Here is a 13,107-nt window from a genome sequence, read left to right as displayed (position 1 = left end):
AACTAAGGAACAGGCCAAAATAATAACATTCAGAAAAGTATGTAGTTGGTTTAGTTGAGCTTGATCCTGCCTGAAGCAGGGGATTGGACTAGATGACTTCCTGAAGTCCCTTCCAACCCTAATTTTCTATGATTCTATGAAAGTAGCATAGGTGAGTCACATGCTATCATTTACAGGGAAGCATGAGTAGATTTACCACATTATAGCTTCTCTTCTTGCTCATTTGAATCTTTTCTTTTTTGGCTGGTGACTCCCCTCAGCAGTCACTGTCCTTTTGCTCCTGCTCCTTTGATGGACTAATGGAGTCCAGGGTCTTCAGATGCACATTACTTTCTTATAAAGTTTGGGTCCACTGCAGAAGACACAAATGCAGCATGTCCTTGTGGTTTGATTTTGCACCATACTCTTTATCCATCCCTATGTAATCTAAAGTGTTGAGTCGATAAGACACATGAACTGCCCAACGTTTAAAGGCATTTAAACATGGGATTCCCATCCAATGAAACTCCATTCTAGACATTCCTCTACCACCCCTTTACTAAGATATAAATTTACTCTCTCAATAGTTTATATGTTGAGTGTGTTTCTTGTCTTCATCATTGTATGTAATTCTTACTTATTCTAGACATTTTATTTCCTTATTTTGGCATGTGTCTTTCAGCTAGGTCACAGGTACAAATAAGCAGAATGAGAATTTAATGGTCCTCACAGCTCTTCCTTTGTATGTTTTGAGTCCAGATGATAGGGCTGTTTATGTACTGTGCTATGGGTTGATTTCTGTATTTTCATGGGTTGTCAGTCTTAGGTCTCTGCTGCAGCTGAGACAGAGATCAGGGTGATTTCTTGTTTTGGTTTTTCATCAATGTGCATGGTGTGATTGGACATTTTTCTTTTCATTCCCTTCCCAAGTGTATGTATCTCAATAGGATGCAGTGATAAAGTTTCAGAAATAGCTGAAATGGGAAGATTTTCACATATATATAATTTAGAAATGAGCCAAATATGATGTGGAAGTTTGACACTGTTTCTTTATGGAAGACGTCAAACTGAAACCCTGAACCAGAGTCCAGCTAAAATATTTGGGTTTGGTTCAGAAGTTTTGCTAAGATTAAGGGGTGTTTAGATTTTAAAGATTGGATCAGTGGCCAAATTTGCTTGCAGATGCAAACTTTTGCATACTCCCAGAGTTTGCTTTGTGCCCTCCTCTAATTTATTGTAAGATCTGTTGTGTCATTTTCTGCTTCTGCTCTCCGAAAAGATGCAAAGGCTCCCAGCAGAATCAAAATAACTTAAACTATGCTAATTTCATGGAAACTAAATAATTGGATTTATATCTGCAGGATATTGTCCCTCTCAAAAGCACTTCAGTAAATACTGTGAAATTCTAATTTTTCACTAAACCTGAAAGCCTTTTATGAAGACAAAACATGACAATTGAAAGGCATTTTGGCATTGACTTCAAAATAACTAGGTCTCTTAATCCTAAAATGTCTGGTAATGGTTTCCTTTCTGGAAGCATAAGTGGTAAATATAAAACAAGGAAAAATTATATGAGCTGAATCTTCAGACAATTCTTATATATGCCCTTCCACCATCAAATAAGATAATGTTCCTGAAAACAAAAATAAAGTCACCCTGGTAAGTGCAGAATTTATAGGAACACATTAGAGTGTGGATGTTGTGAAGAAGGGGGGACAGCTGCAACTAAATCAATGCAAAGAGATGGAAATCAGCCCTTTAAAATCTCCCAGGCATATTATTACACAATTTATCCAATATAGAATCTCCTTTATTAATTCACTCTTCTAAAAGTTCTAAAAAAAAAAAAAAAATTCAGCCCGAGAACTTGGGTCTCTTAATAATCAATGCTGTTAATAATGCATTTATAATTATTAGGTACCCACTTTCTTTTGGGGTTTTCTTCTCTTTTTGAACATTGTTTTTTTAAATTTTTAAAAAAATGTTTTTGCACTCAATTTTATTTCTTTTTGTATTCTGATGATTCTAATTACCTAATAGTTCACAAGCAGAGCAGCCATGTATGCATAAAACAAGGAAGAAAAGTTAAATAATATTGTATTGTATTTATAATGCATCCTTTGCACAAAGGCCTGCAAAATGCTTTCCAGTGAGAGGCAGGGAGAATGATTTCTAAAGTGGGATGCAGAAATTCTCAGAGTGTCAACAGAGGTGGAGAAGCGTAAAGGAGAAAGCAGTGAAATGAAAGAATGGTGAGGAGGGTGATCATAAGGAGGGACTGGCAGGGTTCAGTAATGGAGAGGGAAAGGCAAGTGGGTATTAGTGTTACAATGGGAGCAGGATGACTCAATGGGGAAGGGGAAAATGGGTGAGGGTGAGAGTGTTACCGTTGGAGGAAAACAGAAAGCAAAGGGAAGTGGGAGAACATTAATAGGGTGAAGATTACTACAAAGAATTAGCGGGTAAAGAAAGGTGAATGGGAAGGAAAGTAGAGTGGAAAGATGAGAGTATTAGGGGTTGAATTTCAGTCACAAGTTAAAACAGAAAATAAGTATTTAGGAGGTTTTGGAAGGGAAGTGGCTCAACAGCAGGAAGGGGAGAGATGAAGAAGATCAAAATGGAAAGAGCAGTATAAGACTGGTACATCAATAACCACGTATTTTACTTAATCCTGCCTTGAGTTTTGGGGACTGGACTAGATGATCTATTGAGGTCCCTTCCAGTCCTACACTTCTATGATTTTATGAACCATGAACACCAACTATGGGCAGTCCTAATGAGCGTGAGAGGAGGCCGCAATTAGAAAAGTGAAGTAAGAAGTCACAAGAGTGATAGCAGAGAGGTAGGTTATAGAGAAACCTTGGAAGTTATTGAAAGTTAAGGGAAAATCTCAGTTGGATTAAAAGAAACAAGGAAACAGAGTGAAGCAAAGAGAATATCATAGTCATGATATTGTCTTGACTCATGGATCAAGAGATCAGTCTTGCTACAATATTCTGGTCTTGCTGAAGTTTAGAAAGAAGGGAATTAAAAGGCTTATTAAAGAAGGGATTTCAGTAATTGACCAGGGAAGCATGAAGGTTTCTGCAGATGCAGGATAAAGGTAAGGATGAATTCCAGAAATCTGCTGGAGGTGATGATACCCAGACTTACAACCACAGAGGATGTGGAAGGAGAAAGTAAGTACAGAATTAAGAATTACCTCAAGATCACCACTGGGCGTAATATAAAAGTCTGAGTTAAAGAGTTATAGTGAAATCAAAGCTATGAAACACTGAGTTTCTTTGCCCAGAAACTCTTCATTTACTTCATTCTTTGAACAAACATAGTTATTCCACACTGGCAGTTGTGACATACTTGGGAGTAAAACATGACTGTAGCCTGACATACCAGCCTCACCTGAAACACTTGAAAATGAAGATCTCTTCCCTATTGCTTATTAGGAACATCCTGGGAAAGTTACCCAACAATCCTTCATACATCTCTACTCGCCCTGGTATTTTCTCCAGGGCTCAGTTGCCACACTCAGCTTGGAACATGGAACTGAATTTGGCCACTCCTATTATTAGGTCCTCCTTGAACTATACACCAACGTCCAGTCTTTATGTGCCCATAATTCCTCAAGTCCTTCAACAAGACATAATTATTATTAAATCTACTTGTAGATCTGTGGCAGATGAAACCAATCTGTTAGGATAGGGAACAACACCCTGTGCCAACTCAAAGGTTTGCTCTTATTCAGGGGAGGAATCCCACTCCTGTGGTCCAGGATGTGACACCATGGCTGGTCTTTCCACGACCCCATCTTCTTTTCCCTTTGCTATGTCAGCTCACACGCTCATAGAGAAGAGTGATACTGGCCCTGAATGATCAGAAAGTCAAAATTACATCCTTACATAGTGAAGACATCAGTGGGAAAGAGAGTCTAACACACTAAGTAAATTTCAGGAGTCCACCGTTGCACCTGCCTCCTTGTCCACTTGATCATAAATCCCGGACCAGGTTCAACAGATTAATCTCTGGCTCACCAGAATTGCTGCAAACATGCCCTGAGTGGGTTGGTTTCCTCCCAATGCTATGACAATGGGACAGTGTCACAGACAGTAGCTCATGTAGTGTGAGAGTGAGAGCCCTGACATGTGCAGGGAAATCTACAATACATAGCCTCCCTTGATACAAAGGTTATGAACTCTAGTTGTCAAGCTCTGACATCTGCATATGAGTGAGAGTTATATAGAAAATAAAGGGAATGCTAGCCCTTAAAGGTGGGCTACGGACCTAATACAGTCCTGTCCTAGGTTCAGACCAGGACCGAGGCATTCGGGAGATTGCAATTCCCAGAGAACCATGCAAACTGTAGACTACAGGAAGGAATTCTGCAAAAGGAGGCAGGGATATAAATAAGCTCCTTGTCCTCACGATAGATGAGAGAGTAAGGAATAAGTAAGGTTTGCTGTGAGTCTCTGTCTGATGAGAGAGGAGACTATGAGGAAGAAAGAGCTCTAGGTTTCTTCAGTGTATGGGCCTAGGACTGTAATTTTGTTTTCTCCAAAAGGTATGTGGAATTTTGGTTTAGATGGAGACCTAAACTGTCCATTCAAGAGAGGGAAATAGAGATGTGTGTGCCTTGTCATGATGGAAAAGTGAGTCATCACTAAAATTAGTTCTTTTGTTTGGTGATTTCCACACTGAAGCTGGCCAAGATCTCTCTGCCCAGAGGTAAAGGCCATGACTGCATCTAGTCTGACTTCCATACATGATATTCAAACACTAGGAAATGATGGAGAGAGACAATGTTCATCTTTCTTTCTCCCCACCATCAATATTCAAGTGGGCTTCTCCTTGGCTGAGGTAAGACTATCTGGGTCATGTGACTGCAAGACACTATCCCAGGTGTGAGCTCTGAAATGGAATTGTCACCAGTAAGGTTGGACAAAGCCATCAAGAAGCTTATTTAGTTCCACCATCATCCTCATGTCAGTTGGAGGGGTTGTGTGGAAAAGACATAGAAATAAATATCTTCACAGTAACATCACCCTTCCATTTGAAGGAATGAGATATTTCTCTCCCCCCATCCTATCCTGCTCTCTATTGTCCTCTATGGCAGAAAGGGGTTTTTGTCTTTGTGATGATACATTTTCAGAGTCTTTTCAATCTTACAAGGGCTCTATTCATTCATGTTTTAAGTTGGCACATTCCACTGTAAGCCCTTTTTTCAGTCAGGAGTGTAGGACCTGTCTGTCTCTCACAAGTGTCACTATGAGATTAAATCCACCACACAAGGTTTTAGACTGGGATTAATTAAAAAGAATATTTTAGTGATGGTGAAGAGTGCCAATCTATTTGACAGCCCTAGAGACTAAAATCCTGTATGTGTCCACAGGCCAAGTACAGCCTGGACAGTGTCAGAGCAAGCTTCCTTCATCCATGTGCCTAGATACTTCCCTGGAAAGAGCATTTTCTCTGTCCATTGTTTGACTTGGACAACTGGGAAATAAAATTAGTTTAAACCATTTGTATGCCTTTTTTGTCCCTTTAGAGTTCTTGCTGAGAACAATGGCAAGTAAAACTTGGAAGCAATAGAGGTAGTAACAAAATTAAGTACATGTTTCAAATGGTAGTACAATTTAAATATAAGGTAAAAATAATTTGATCAAATTCCTTAGTAAAATATGTAACATTTTATCTTGCCCACAGTGTCATTTCAGAATTTAAACTGCTATAGTGTTACATCTTTCTGTCCTTTTTGTCTAAAGAGTTTGACTCAATGTTCTGAAATGACTGTGAATAATCCATTTATTAGCAAGTATTTATTTGTATGTTTTCAGGTTTTTTATGTGATTTAGTGGAAACAGTAGTTAACAGTTCATTTCTGTAGCAATCTGGGAATAAATTACAATGTCATTAAAGCTAGAGTGGCAGAATGCACAATTAATGACTTGTAAAATATGTTAGTAAAACCATGCTGGGAATATAGTGAAATTAATAAAGCTGTAATGCAGTTAGAGCAGAAATTTGTATTCTTCAGGAGAACTTGCATCAATCTTAGTTTTTGTGCTGAGCTAACATAATATTTTAGGTTGGACTGAAGGTCTGCACCAAACTTTAAAGATATAAGGATCCACTCTACTTATCACAGGAATGCAGCCAACTCTGGGGTGAAATATGACAGATCAATACCAAGCACAGGAAACATTAGACACCATTTTAAAGATGAGGGGTGGAGGGGCATATCCTCATTTGGTGGTGTTCCATTATCAATAGGCTTCAATGGCACTACACTGAAGATCTGGCACCAGAAGTGAAAATTAATTAATGTTTATTCAGTACTTTGAACAGAAAGCATGACATGAGCATTGGGTACCCTAGCCTTTTTTCCCTACAATTTCCCACCAGTGGTAGCACTTGCTCATCTCTACTTATGGGAGAAATTTTTGAAGTTCTAGTATAGAAAAGATTCTGACAGGTGTCCATATTTTAACGATCATGTTGAGTAGACCTGCTCTGAGCAGGGTTACACAGCATGGTGGTTAAAACCCCAGTGACCAGCTGGAGACCTGTCAACACTAGTAATGCTGTCATTGCTACTCCTCCCTCCTATGCTGTGCTGGAACGACAGTGGTGGGAATCATGGAAGATTAGGGTTTAAAGGGACCTCAGGAGTTCATCTAGTCCAACCCACAGCTCAAAGCAGAACCAACCCCAATTAAATCATCCCAGCCAGGGATTTGTCAAACCGGGCCTTAAAAACCTCTAAGGATGGAGAGTCCACCACCTCCCTAGGTAACCTAATCCAGTGCTTCACCAACCTCCTAGTGAAAAAGATTTTCCCTAATATCCAACATGCATCTCCCCCACTGAATCTTGAGACCATTGCTCCTTGTTCTGTCAACTGCCAACACTGAGAACAGCTTAGCTCCATCTTCCTGGAACTCCTCTTCAGATAGTTGAAGGCTGCTATCAAATTTCCCTCACTTTCTCTTCTGCAAACTAAATAAGCCTAGTTCCCTCAGCCTCTCTTCACAAGTCATGTGCTCCAGCCCCTAATAATTTTCATTACCCTCTGCTGGACTCTTTCCAATTTGTCCACATCCTTCTTGTAGTGGGGGGCCCAAAATTGGACACAATATTCCAAATGTGACCTCCCCAGTGCCAAATAGAGGGAATAATCACTTCCCTCAATCTGCTGGCAATGCTCCTACTAATGCAGCCCAATATGCCATTAGCCTTCTTGGCAATAAGGGCACACTGATGATTCATATCCACTTCTTGTCCACTGTAACCCCCAGGTCCTTTTCTGCAGAACTGCTGCTTAACCAGTTGATCTTGAGGTCGTAGCAGTGCATGGGATTCTTCCATCCTAAATGCATGAATCACATTTCCTACAGCACTCTAGATATTCCTACTAGGGAGATTTGAAGGAATTCAATTCTGAGTGATCCCTATGTTGTTCAGCTCATGAATTTCATTTTCCTGGTGGGGAGTAGCCATTTTCCATCTGCTTTTCTGCAAGAAATAAATATTGTAATGGCATCAACAAAAAGAAAAAAAGTAGGGGGAGAGACCAATGATAAACCTCTGAAAATGGAAAGTGAACATTTGTGTTTAAATAGGTTCATTCCCTCCTCCCTTTTTCATTCTATAGTAATGAAAAATATTTCTCATTTTGGAAAGCAAGCTAAACTATTTATTTAATCACTGTTAATGTTCCCCATGGCAAAACAGCAAAAGGTGCAGGATAAATAAAAGGATTTGAATGTGTCATGCTATCTACACTTTATTTTGAGTTGAGTGGGTAGTGGTGGCAAACAGTTCTCTGCATAGTTCAGGGAGAAACCTATATTCGGTAGGAAGCTCTTAGCAACAAAAAGTTTTTCAATTATGATAAGCTTTTAGCTGCTATGGAAAAATACAGAGTTGAAAGGAACTAGCCCCCACCTGTGAATCCCTTGAGTGGAGTTGGGATAAAGATGTGACAATAAGGATATCCCAAGCTTTTAAATGGATAGTGAACATATTGTACTTATTCCTGCACCATGTGTTATAGTTTAAATTTGCTATTCACATTTATATAACAATACTTATTACGATTAGATACACAGTACAGAAATAATGTACAAAGGCGGTCCATGGAATCAGGCATATTGGCAGGTTGATAGTCTAAACTGCTCATTGTTGGCCTCTCTCTGCTGCCATTGATTGATTTCAATAGATGCAGAGTTAGGGCAACTCTGAGCCTCTTTGTAAACCTCACTTACAGTGTATGTGGATAGTGAGCTGAACAACTGCAGTTCTCAAGAAGACAGGAGCACATCTTTTCCTACACCTTACTCAATCAATATCTAAAGCTCATGATTAGCTTTCAGCCCTGCTATGCTATCTGAAGATCCATTAGCCAGATCTTTTATTATTAGTACCTAATAAGATCTCAACTATTATTCCCTGGTTCAATAGATCAATATATAGATAGGGTGCTAACTGCTTTGGTCAAGAAATAGATTTAGGAAGATATTTACTCTTCAATCAGATCTCTCTTCCTCTCGCTCTCTCTCACTGAATAACGTAGCTACCTACTTTAGGCATGTCTAATGTTTAACTTGCATAGTTTCCAAGCAGTGGGTTAGAACTACTGGTGACATGCCAGTTGTTATTAGTGTTAACGTTTATTCCTGGGAGTTCTGCATGTTCCCAAAGCAGCAGTAAAGAAGAAGACAGCTGCCATATCTCACACACACCCACACTCTTTGTCCTCTTTGGCTAGAACTCCACTTATCTCTCAGATGGTATCCTTCACCTTTTGTTAGCAAGTGTCACTCTCTGAAAAGATAAATACTATCACAAAGGGTTTGCCTAGAAGAAATGTCATTATTAGGAACATAGTACATTGTGTCTGTTTATGTATGTCTTTTTCCCACCAAGAACAATAAACAAAAAGAACAAAGTTAGTCATGATCTGTTTGTGTCTGTGGCTGAATTTCTGTATGTTTCTTTTTCTACAAAGAGTTTTTTAATTCTTCCCCAGAGCTACTATGTGATCTGTCCCAGGATAAGGCAGTAATGTGGCTTCTGGTAAGCAGTAAATACAGGACAATATCTATTCTTAGAGTTTTTCACTAGTGCAGTTGTAACCAACATATCTTGGCCTCATAGAGGAATTTGAACTTGGGACCTTCAAAGCTAAAAATGTCATCTCTACCAGCTTGAGCTAAAGGATCTAGTCTCCAGTTGGAAGCAGTAGCAGACTCATAAACCTATTATGTGACTCAGCCACTAGAGGAGGACAGAAAGCTACACTCTCCTAGCACAAACATATAATGGCTGGTTGCATGACAGACAGCTGATGGCAGGATAATTATATTAGGCACTAAACTAGCAGCTCCCTTTTGCCTCTGATTTGCCTGAAGAGCCCATATGACACTACCCATTCAATGGATCCTTCCCTGCATCAGAACAAGTCCTTCAGTGGGAATATTTGTGCTCTCTGCAGAGGTTCTGAAGAGAAAGAGAAATTGTATGTAAGTATGGGTTTGTAGATTCAGATGGGAGCCATCTTATCAGGGATTAAAACAAAGACACTTCTTGCTGAAGGGAGAGATTGAGAAGTTGTCTGGTCCTTGAAACAGTGTCTGAGCTCTGCATGGCCAGTTTATTTTCTGATGTCAATATTAGGCCTAGGTGAACATACCTTTCAGTGATAGCCCCAATTGCAACTTCAGTAAAGAGCTGCCTTTTTTCATCCAATGCCTTGGCACTATTTCAGCAGAAAGTGCAATGGAGCGGACAGCTGACACATATCCCAGATGTCTAGGATTTCCCTAGAGTTTAGGAGTCCGTAACCAACACAGAGCCAATATAGTTGGCTCCTATACTTCCACTACAGCTCAATGTGAGGGATAGAAAGGGCATTGTGGGAATGTTACTAATGTAGACTGGGCCCCAGGGCCATAGCCAGCCATTGCACTTTATAGTAGTCCCAAGGCTACTCTGAGCTATGCCAGGGTCAGTGCTGGCATGGAACTGCAACCTCCCACCATCCACCTCCGCTGTGTGCCCTGCCAGTACTGGGTGCAACTGAGATTCTAAGACAGATCTCCCCATGAACATAAAAAGGGTGCCTGCCCTTGCAGACAGCAGAGTTCTTGGACATTTAAAGGTGCAGAACATAAAAAGAATCATATCAACTACATGCAGGTGCAATATGCACCACAGTACTTTTCAAATATTTGTAGCCTTTTATCAAATCTCACCATAGCTGTTTCATAGTTTAGCTTTAGATAGGAAAAACATAGGAACACAGGAGTTGTCATACAGAATCAGACCGTTGGTCCCTCTAGTCTAGTACCCTGTCTCCAACAGTGTCCAGATGATTCTGAGGAAGGTGCAAGAAAATCTAGAATAGACTGTAATATGAGAGTTTTTTCAATGTCCCATAACATTCTAAGATCATCTCTGAACCCCCTCTGTTGCTGCTAATTCTTTTTGAGAAAAGATGACCAGAACTGAACACAGTGTTCCTGATGAGGTCAAACCTTTGATTTATAGAATGGCTATAATGATATTTTCTCTATTATTCCCCATCCTGTTCCTTATCTATCCTAACATTTTCTTCTCTTTTTTGATTGTTGCTGCACATTGAGCAGAGGTATTCATTAAGCTGACCACAGTGATGCCCCGAGGGGAAGATCCTTAGATCATGTAAATTCTCACAACTGCATTTTATGGCCAAAGTGACAGTGATGAAGAAGACAGCTGCCACATCTTGCACACACCCACTTTCTTTGTCTCCTGTGACCATAACTCCACTTATCTCTCAAATGAAATCTTTCACCTTTTGCTAGCAAGTGTCAGACTCTGAAATGATAAAGGCTATCCCAAAAGTCTGCCTAGGGCATTGTAGCTTTGAGAATTTGTACAGATGAGGATCTGTCTGAGGTCTCTTTCCTGAGTTGCCCAGCTAATTTAAAACCCTCTAAATTGTATGGGTAGTTCCGATTATTCCCTGCAATATGCATTACGTGCAATGGTTCAGCACTGCTTTTCATCTGCCTTTGTGCCTATTCACTCAAGTTGGTTAAGTAATTCTGAAGTTCCTCACAGTCTTCTTCAAACTTCATTAACCTAAAAATATATTTAATTCTTTTGTATCCTCTCATCAATTTGTCTCTAATGCTTTCTTTGTTACTGTTTTGCAAAGGGCTTCCAGTTCACTCATATTTTCCTAGTAATGAAGTATTCAGAGACTAACTCAGTATCCAAGGTGTGCTCTCACTAGAGCAATAGAGAAAGGGACTGTTGATTTGTTATTCTATAGTATGAAGCATTTGCTTGCCCTGGATAAAATTATATTGTCCTTTTCTGCTACAATATTGCACTTTAAACTCATGTTTAATTTGGTCTCTGTTTTCAGCCTAAAGTTTCTTTTAGCATAAACTCTTCCCAGGATTCTCCCTCCCAATGAATATCTCTTTTACTTTATTTTTCCCTAGATTTACTGGATGTATATTTTTGCAGCCTGAATCTCATTACAGTATTTTCTTTCAATGTTTCTATAATCGATGCCCCTGGGAATTATTTATCTGTCCTCTCTGCTATGTGGGTTCTCCCATCCTGTATTTCTTTCCATTTTAGGGCTATGGTTGCTATGTTACCCTTTCTGTTTATCTGTTTTTTTAAAGTTGCCCATCATCATGTTATATGAGCATCTTATGATAACTAAGCACCAGAGCTGGGCAGGAAACTGTTTTCCCATCCTTTGATAATTTGTGGGATTTTGGGGAAAAAAAATTCCCTCCTCTAATAGGGACAGAAAGTTAATATCTTCAGGAACTAAAAATCCCCCCAAAATTTCAGAGTGAATCAAATATTTCAGTGTGATCATTTTGAAATGGTTTGTTTTGATATTGACCTTTTTTAAAAATTACATTTTTAACTGTAAATTAACTGAAATTTCTAAAAAATAAGTCATTTTGACCCCCCAAAGTGGAACGTCCATTTAGAAATTTTTTAAATAAAATATTTCAACAATTTCAAACCTTTTTAACAAAAAAAAAAAAAAAAAAATCAAATGGAAAATTTAATGAAACCAACCTTTCCCATGCACAGTTTGTTTTCACAAACTGGTATTTTCTGATGAAAAATATTTAATTGAAAAATTCCCATCCACCTGCACTGAGCACCTCGGAGGGGCATTATAAAATTACTCAGGTTGAGTGCTGGTTTGAAGATTTGTGGCACAATAAAGAGCCTATTGTCCATAGTGACTCAAGGCAGTGTATTTTGTTTTGTGGACACTTGTCCAGTAGGAACTGGACTGAGATCCTAAACAGATTTCCCATATACCAATGAATAGATTTCAGATGGTAACCAAACTCCCTGGGCTGGATTTGAACTGGTGATCTAGAAAAGAATATTTCTGTATTATATTACTAATCCCTGGAGCAAGCCAGTCCTCCTGCTAGTGCTTTTGAGACAAGGAACGTCTGGTAACTCTCAAGCAGAAATTCAAGCTGAAACCAGAAGGATATGTACACACATGGCCTCCTCCCACACAATCAGTATATTTACATATAGTATATTTAGTATTACATATAATATATGCCATATTTAATATTTTATATTGCAATGTTTCAACATCAAAACAATATATTTTGATGGTTTCAAATTTTAAAAAAATAATCAGAATTTTTGTTCCATGGGGAATTTCAAAATTTCAGCTTTTTGTTCCAATTCCAGAATTTATTTTCAATATTCTAGAAATCCCCACGGAACAGAAATTCTGGTTTCCAACCTGCTCTAATCCCAACCAGCCAAGCAATACTCTCTATAGGTGGAATGTTCCTTCTGAACTCTGACAAACATTTTTTCCCTAGATTTATAGGTTAAGATCAGAAGGGACCACTGTGATAATCTGGTCTGACTGAGTAACACAGGACAGAGAACTTCCCTGAATTAATTCTTGTTCAAACTAGAGCATATCTTTTAGAAAAAACATCCAATCTTGATTTAATGCACAGCAGTTTATACCCTGAAGAATGTAGTTTGATTACACTTTTTGATTACAGGTTTTTTAGAAAAGCAGATCCTTTTGGTTAGTACATTACTGACTACTAATGTATCCCTAACTATTTG

Source organism: Emydura macquarii, unplaced genomic scaffold (genome assembly GCF_026122565.2).
Source record: "Emydura macquarii macquarii isolate MOO-44397 ecotype Brisbane River unplaced genomic scaffold, CSIRO-AGI_Emac_v2 contig_374, whole genome shotgun sequence".
NCBI classification, from domain to species: Eukaryota; Metazoa; Chordata; order Testudines; family Chelidae; genus Emydura; species Emydura macquarii.
Note: the sequence above shows the minus strand (reverse complement) of the source record.